The sequence below is a fragment of the Oncorhynchus mykiss genome, chromosome 5, assembly GCF_013265735.2.
Source record: "Oncorhynchus mykiss isolate Arlee chromosome 5, USDA_OmykA_1.1, whole genome shotgun sequence".
Classification (NCBI taxonomy): Eukaryota; Metazoa; Chordata; class Actinopteri; order Salmoniformes; family Salmonidae; genus Oncorhynchus; species Oncorhynchus mykiss.
The window spans coordinates 88,484,327-88,492,123 of NC_048569.1; positions in this window are offsets into that span (position 1 = coordinate 88,484,327).

The following is a 7,797-nucleotide window of genomic DNA, read 5'->3' on the forward strand; positions in this document are numbered from 1 at the left end:
GCCTGCATGGCTGACTGGCTGGCTGCCTGCATGGCTGCATGGCTGGCTGACTGGCTGCATGCTGGCTGGTTGGCTGCATGGCTGGCAAGCTGGCTGACTGGCTGGCTGCCTGCATGGCTGACTGGCTGGCTGCCTGCATTGCTGACTGGCTGGCTGACTGACTGGGTTGGCTGGCTGACTAGCTGGCTGGCTGGCTGCCTGCCTGCATGGCTGGCTGGTTGGCTGGCTGGCTGCCTGCCTGCCTGCATGGCTGGCTGACTGGCTGCATAGCTAGGAGAGGAAAGCGGAGAGAGGAAACCAGAGAGCAGCTTCCTTTGTGTAAATATCATCCCTGGTCCACGTGCACCTGCACAGAGAGGAGTGGCGATAACCATTAAGACAGGGCCGGCAGAGGTCAGCCATTATTTTTTTTATTACACAATGGAAAATGGAATCAAGGTGGCAGGGGGTTTTCTTTTAGAATGTAGTGGTGGATCTTTACGGGATTTGTGTGTGCGTGGTTTGTGTGTGTGTGTGTGTGTGTGTACGTGTGTGTGCATATGTGCATGTGTGTGCATCCAATTCATATTCACATTTGCTTTGTGTGTGTCTTTTCCAATGATTCACCACCATCAGCAGCGTGGTGATTATTCATGGCCGTTGCTCTTCAAGCTTGTTGCTCTTACGTGAGGTGAGTTTTAAGTGGTTCTCTGTAAGTGACTCCTGGACCTCTCTGCCATCTTTGTCACCGCGGTGGAAAGGATTACACATATACTATCACACAGTGACAGAACAGGAGTCTCGTACACAGGAGGGGAGCAGTGATCTTTTCACACCTAATATAGGTCACATCACATCCCATTAGAACAGTGTAAGGAGGAAGGACCATGAAGACTCTCAGAAATCATACACAGAGAATTGTAAACGCTACATTTCTTCCTCCGATATCGGTTACACTGTACACTAATGTATGCTAATGTTACAGGGTTGTTTATGTTTCCACTTGCCACTGCAGAAATATGTATTTGATGTTTATGTATTCCTATTGGTTGATTTAATTTACATATCAATAAGGTGTATGTGGCTGCCATTGGTCATGCTTGCAGATAAGGGGAGATCACAAAAGTATTTTCTAAGTACATTTAATTATGCATTGAAGTCGGAAGTTTACATACACCTTAGCCAACTACATTTAAACTCAGTTTTTCACAATTTCTGACATTTAATCCCAGTAACAATTCCCTGTCTTTGGTCAGTTAGGATTACCACTTTATTTTAAGAATGTGAAATGTCAGAATAATAGTAGAGATAATGATTTATTTCAACTTTTACTTCTTTCATCACATTCCCAGTGGGTCAGAGGTTTTACATACACTCAATTAGTATTTGGTAGCATTGCCTTTGAAATGGTTTAACTTGGGTCAAACTTTACGGGTAGACTTCCACAAGCTTCCCACAGTAAGTGGGGTGAATTTTGGCGCATTCCTCCTGACAGAGCTGGCGTGACTGAGTCAGGTTTGTAGGCCTCCTTGCTCGCACACGCTTTTTCAGTTCTGCCCACAAATGTTCTATAGCATTGAGGTCAGGGCTTTGTGATGGCCACTCCAATACCTTGACTTTGTTGTCCTTAAGCCATTTTACCACAACTTTGGAAGTATGCTTGGGGTCATTGTCCATTTGGAAGACCCATTTGCGACCAAGCTTTAACTTCCTGACTGATGTCTTGAGATTTTGCTTGCATACTATTGTTTGTACAGATGAACGTGGTAACTTCAGGCGTTTGGAAATTGCTCCCAATGAACAAGACTTGTGGAGGTCTACAATTGTTTTACTGAGGTCTTGGCTGATTTCTTTTGATTTTCCCATGATGTCAAGCAAAGAGGCACTGAGTTTGAAGATAGGCCATGAAATAGATCCACAGGTACACCTCCAATTGACTCAAATTATGTCAATTAGCCTAACAGTCAACTTAATGTATATAAACTTCTGACCCACTGGAATTGTGATACAGTGAATCATATGTGAAATAATCTGTCTGTAAACAATTGTTGGAAAAATTACTTCTGTCATGCACAAAGTAGATGTCCTAACCAACTTGCCAAAACTATAGTTTGTTTACAAGACAGTTGTGGAGTGGTTGAAAAATGACTTTTAATGACTCCAACCTAAGAGTATGTAAACTTCCGACTTCAACTGTATATACAGTACCAGTCAATAGTTTGGACACACCTACTCATTCAAGGGTATTTCTTTATTTGTACTATTGTCTACATTGTAGAATAATAGTTAAAGACATCCAAACTATAAATGACACATATGGAATCATATAGTAACCAAAAAAGTGTTAAACAATATATACAAAATATATTTTAGATGTCATATTCTTCAAAGTAGCCACCCTTTAACTTGATGACAGCTTTGCACATTATTGGCGTTCTCTCAACCAGCTTAATGAGGAATGCTTTTCCAACAGTCTTGAAGGAGTTCCCAAATATGTTGAGCACTTGTTGGCTGCTTTTGCTTCATTCTGCGTCCCAACTCATCCCAATCCATCTCACTTGGGTTAAGGTCGGGTGATTGTGGAGGCTAGGTCATCTGATGCAGCACTCCATCACTTTCCTTGGCCAAATAGCTCTTACACAGCCTGGTGGTGTGTTTTGGGTCAATGTGTCATGTACTGTCATGTTGTGTCTTGTCTCTGTCCTTTCCCTTCACCCTGTCTCCCTCTGCTGGTCGTTGTTAGGTTACCTTTTCTCCCCCGCTTTCCCCCAGCTGTTCCTTGTCTCCTCTTGACTACCTCGTCACCCCTTCCCCCACCTGTTCCCCTTTTCCCTCTGATTAGTCCCCTATATCTCTCTCTGTTTTTGTTCCTGTCCTTGTCGGATTCTTGTTTGTTGTGTTTCATGCCTGAACCAGACTATCGTCATGTTTGCTGTAACCTTGTCCTGTCCTGTCGGAATCTGCCGGTCTATCTGAGCCTACCTATGTTTGGTTATTAAAGAAGCTCTGTTTAAGTTAATTCGCTTTTGGGTCCTCATTCACTCACCGTAACAGAAGAATCCGACCAAGAATGGACCCAGCGACTTCGGATCCTCTCCACTCAGCCGTCGAGATCCAGGGAGCGATGCTAGGCAGACACGAGCAGGAATTGTCTGCTGCTCGACATGCCGTTGAGACCCTGGCCACCCAAGTCTCCAACCTCACAGAACAGGTTCACCATCTCCGCCTCGATCCACCGGCCACTTCCAGGGCTTTCGAATCTCCGGAGCCCAGAATCAATAACCCGCCGTGTTACTCTGGGGAGCCCACTGAATGCCGCTCGTTCCTCACCCAGTGTGATATTGTGTTTTCTCTCCAGCCCAACACTTACGCCAGGAGCACTGCTCGTGTCGCCTACGTCATATCTCTCCTTATTGGACGGGCTCGTGAGTGGGGCACGGCAATCTGGGAGGCAAGGGCTGAGTGTACTAACCAGTATCAGGACTTTAAGGAGGAGATGATACGGGTTTTTGATCTATCTGTTTTTGGGGAGGAGGCTTCCAGGGCCCTGTCTTCCCTATGTCAAGGCAATCGATCCATAACAGACTACTCTATTGAGTTTCGCACTCTTGCTGTCTCCAGTGGCTGGAACGAGCCGGCCTTGCTCGCTCGTCTTCTGGAGGGTCTCCGCGCAGAGGTAAAGGATGAGATTCTCTCCCGGGAGGTTCCTTCCAGCGTGGATTCCTTGATTGAACTCGCTATTCGCATTGAGCGACGGGTTGATCTTCGTCACCGAGCTCGTGGAAAGGAGCTCGCGCTCTCCGTCGCTCCCCTCTCCGCATCACTACCATCTTCCTCTGCCGGCTCGGGTGCTGAGCCCATGCAGCTGGGAGGTATCCGCATCTCGACTAAGGAGAGGGAACGGAGAATCACCAACCGCCTCTGTCTCTATTGCGGTTCCGCTGGTCATTTTGTCACTTCATGTCCAGTAAAAGGCCAGAGCTCGTCAGTAAGCGGAGGGCTACTGGTGAGCGCTACTACTCCTGTCTCTCCTTCAAGATCCTGCACTACCTTGTCGGTCCATCTACGCTGGACCGGTTCGTCAGCTTCCTGCAGTGCCTTAATAGACTCTGGGGCGGAGGGCTGTTTTATGGACGAGACCTGGGCTCTGGAACATGACATTCCTCTCAGACAGTTAAAGGAGCCCACGGCCTTGTTCGCCCTGGATGGTAGTCCTCTCCCCAGGATTCAGCGTGAGACGCTACCTTTAACCCTCACTGTTTCTGGTAATCATAGTGAAACCATTTCTTTTTTAATTTTTCGTTCACCTTTTACACCTGTTGTTTTGGGCCATCCCTGGCTAGTTTGTCATAATCCTTCCATTAATTGGTCTAGTAATTCTATCCTCTCCTGGAACGTCTCTTGTCATGTGAAATGTTTAATGTCTGCTATCCCTCCTGTTTCCTCTGTCTCTTCTTCACAGGAGGAGCCTGGTGATTTGACAGGGGTGCCGGAGGAATATCACGATCTGCGCACGGTGTTCAGTCGGTCCAGGGCCACCTCTCTTCCTCCACACCGGTCGTATGATTGTAGTATTGATCTCCTTCCGGGAACCACCCCCCCCCCCGGGGTAGACTATACTCTCTGTCGGCTCCCGAACGTAAGGCTCTCGAAGATTATTTGTCTGTAGCTCTTGACGCCGGTACCATAGTCCCCTCCTCCTCTCCCGCCGGAGCGGGGTTTTTTTTTGTCAAGAAGAAGGACGGGTCTCTGCGCCCCTGCATAGATTATCGAGGGCTGAATGACATAACAGTGAAGAATCGTTATCCGCTTCCTCTTATGTCTTCAGCCTTCGAGATCCTGCAGGGAGCCAGGTTTTTCACTAAGTTGGACCTTCGTAACGCTTACCATCTCGTGCGCATCAGGGAGGGGGACGAGTGGAAGACGGCGTTTAACACTCCGTTAGGGCACTTTGAATACCGGGTCCTTCCTTTCGGCCTCGCTAACGCTCCAGCTGTCTTTCAGGCATTAGTCAATGATGTCCTGAGAGACATGCTGAACATCTTTGTTTTCGTTTACCTTGACGATATCCTGATTTTTTCACCGTCACTCCAGATTCATGTTCAGCACGTTCGACGTGTCCTCCAGCGCCTTTTAGAGAATTGTCTTTTTGTGAAGGCTGAGAAGTGCACTTTTCATGCCTCCTCCGTCACATTTCTCGGTTCTGTTATTTCCACTGAAGGCATTAAGATGGATCCCGCTAAGGTCCAAGCTGTCATTGATTGGCCCGTCCCTAAGTCACGCGTCGAGCTGCAGCGCTTTCTCGGCTTCGCGAACTTCTATCGTCGTTTCATCCGTAATTTCGGTCAGGTGGCAGCTCCTCTCACAGCCCTTACTTCTGTCAAGACGTGCTTTAAGTGGTCCGTTTCCGCCCAGGGAGCTTTTGATCTCCTCAAGAATCGTTTTACATCCGCTCCTATCCTTGTTACACCTGACGTCTCTAGACAGTTCGTTGTCGAGGTTGACGCGTCAGAGGTGGGCGTGGGAGCCATTCTTTCTCAGCGCTCCCTCTCTGACGACAAGGTCCACCCATGCGCGTATTTTTCTCATCGCCTGTCGCCGTCGGAACGTAACTATGATGTGGGTAACCGCGAACTGCTCGCCATCCGGTTAGCCCTAGGCGAATGGCGACAGTGGTTGGAGGGGGCGACCGTTCCTTTTGTCGTTTGGACTGACCATAGGAACCTTGAGTACATCCGTTCTGCCAAACGACTTAATGCGCGTCAGGCGCGTTGGGCGCTGTTTTTCGCTCGTTTCGAGTTCGTGATTTCTTATCGTCCGGGCTCTAAGAACACCAAGCCTGATGCTTTGTCTCGTCTCTTCAGTTCTTCAGTAGCCTCCACTGACCCCGAGGGGATTCTCCCTGAGGGGCGTGTTGTCGGGTTGACTGTCTGGGGAATTGAGAGGCAGGTAAAGCAAGCGCTCACTCACACTCCGTCGCCGCGCGCTTGTCCAAGGAACCTTCTTTTCGTTCCCGTTCCTACTCGTCTGGCCGTTCTTCAGTGGGCTCACTCTGCCAAGTTAGCCGGCCACCCTGGCGTTCGGGGTACGCTTGCTTCCATTCGCCAGCGTTTTTGGTGGCCCACCCGGGAGCATGACACGCGTCGTTTCGTGGCTGCTTGTTCGGTCTGCGCGCAGACTAAGTCCGGTAACTCTCCTCCTGCCGGCCGTCTCAGGCCGCTTCCTATTCCCTCTCGACCGTGGTCTCACATCGCCTTAGATTTTGTCACCGGACTGCCTTCGTCAGCGGGGAAGACTGTTATTCTTACGGTTGTCGATAGGTTCTCTAAGGCGGCTCATTTCATTCCCCTTGCTAAGCTTCCTTCTGCTAAAGAGACGGCACAAATCATCATCGAGAATGTTTTCAGAATTCATGGCCTTCCGTCAGACGTCGTTTCGGACAGAGGTCCGCAATTCACGTCTCAATTTTGGAGGGAGTTTTGCCGTTTGATTGGGGCTTCCGTCAGTCTCTCTTCCGGCTTTCACCCCCAGTCTAACGGTCAAGCAGAACGGGCCAATCAGACTATTGGTCGCATCTTACGCAGTCTTTCTTTTCGCAACCCTGCGTCTTGGTCAGAACAGCTCCCCTGGGCAGAATACGCCCACAACTCGCTTCCTTCGTCTGCGACCGGGCTATCTCCTTTTCAGAGTAGCCTCGGGTACCAGCCTCCGCTGTTCTCATCTCAGTTCGCCGAGTCCAGCGTCCCCTCCGCTCAGGCTTTTGTCCAACGTTGCGAGCGCACCTGGAAGAGGGTCAGGTCTGCACTTTGCCGTTATAGGACGCAGACTGTGAGGGCTGCTAATAAGCGTAGAACTAAGAGTCCTAGATATTGTCGCGGTCAGAGAGTTTGGCTCTCCACTCAGAACCTTCCCCTTAAGACGGCTTCTCGCAAGTTGACCCCGCGGTTCATTGGTCCGTTCCGTATTTCTCGGGTCATTAATCCTGTCGCAGTTCGACTTCTTCTTCCGCGATACCTTCGTCGCGTCCACCCGGTCTTCCATGTCTCCTGCATCAAGCCCGTCCTTCGCGCCCCCGCTCGTCTTCCCCCCCCCCCCCCATCCTTGTCGAGGGCGCACCCATCTACAGGGTCCGTAGAATTTTGGACATGCGTCCTCGGGGCCGTGGTCACCAGTACCTCGTAGATTGGGAGGGGTACGGTCCTGAGGAGAGGAGTTGGGTTCCCTCTCGGGACGTGCTGGACCGTGCGCTGATCGAGGATTTCCTCCGTTGCCGCCAGGTTTCCTCCTCGAGTGCGCCAGGAGGCGCTCGGTGAGTGGGGGGGTACTGTCATGTACTGTCATGTTGTGTCTTGTCTCTGTCCTTTCCCTTCACCCTGTCTCCCTCTGCTGGTCGTTGTTAGGTTACCTTTTCTCCCCCGCTTTCCCCCAGCTGTTCCTTGTCTCCTCTTGACTACCTCGTCACCCCTTCTCCCACCTGTTCCCCTTTTCCCTCTGATTAGTCCCCTATATCTCTCTCTGTTTTTGTTCCTGTCCTTGTCGGATTCTTGTTTGTTGTGTTTCATGCCTGAACCAGACTATCGTCATGTTTGCTGTAACCTTGTCCTGTCCTGTCGGAATCTGCCGGTCTATCTGAGCCTACCTATGTTTGGTTATTAAAGAAGCTCTGTTTAAGTTAATTCGCTTTTGGGTCCTCATTCACTCACCGTAACACAATGTCCTGTTGAAAAACAAATTATAGTCCCACTAAGCGCAAACCAAATGGGATGACGTATCGCTGCAGAATTCTGTGGTAGCCATGCTGGTTAAGTGTCCCTTGAA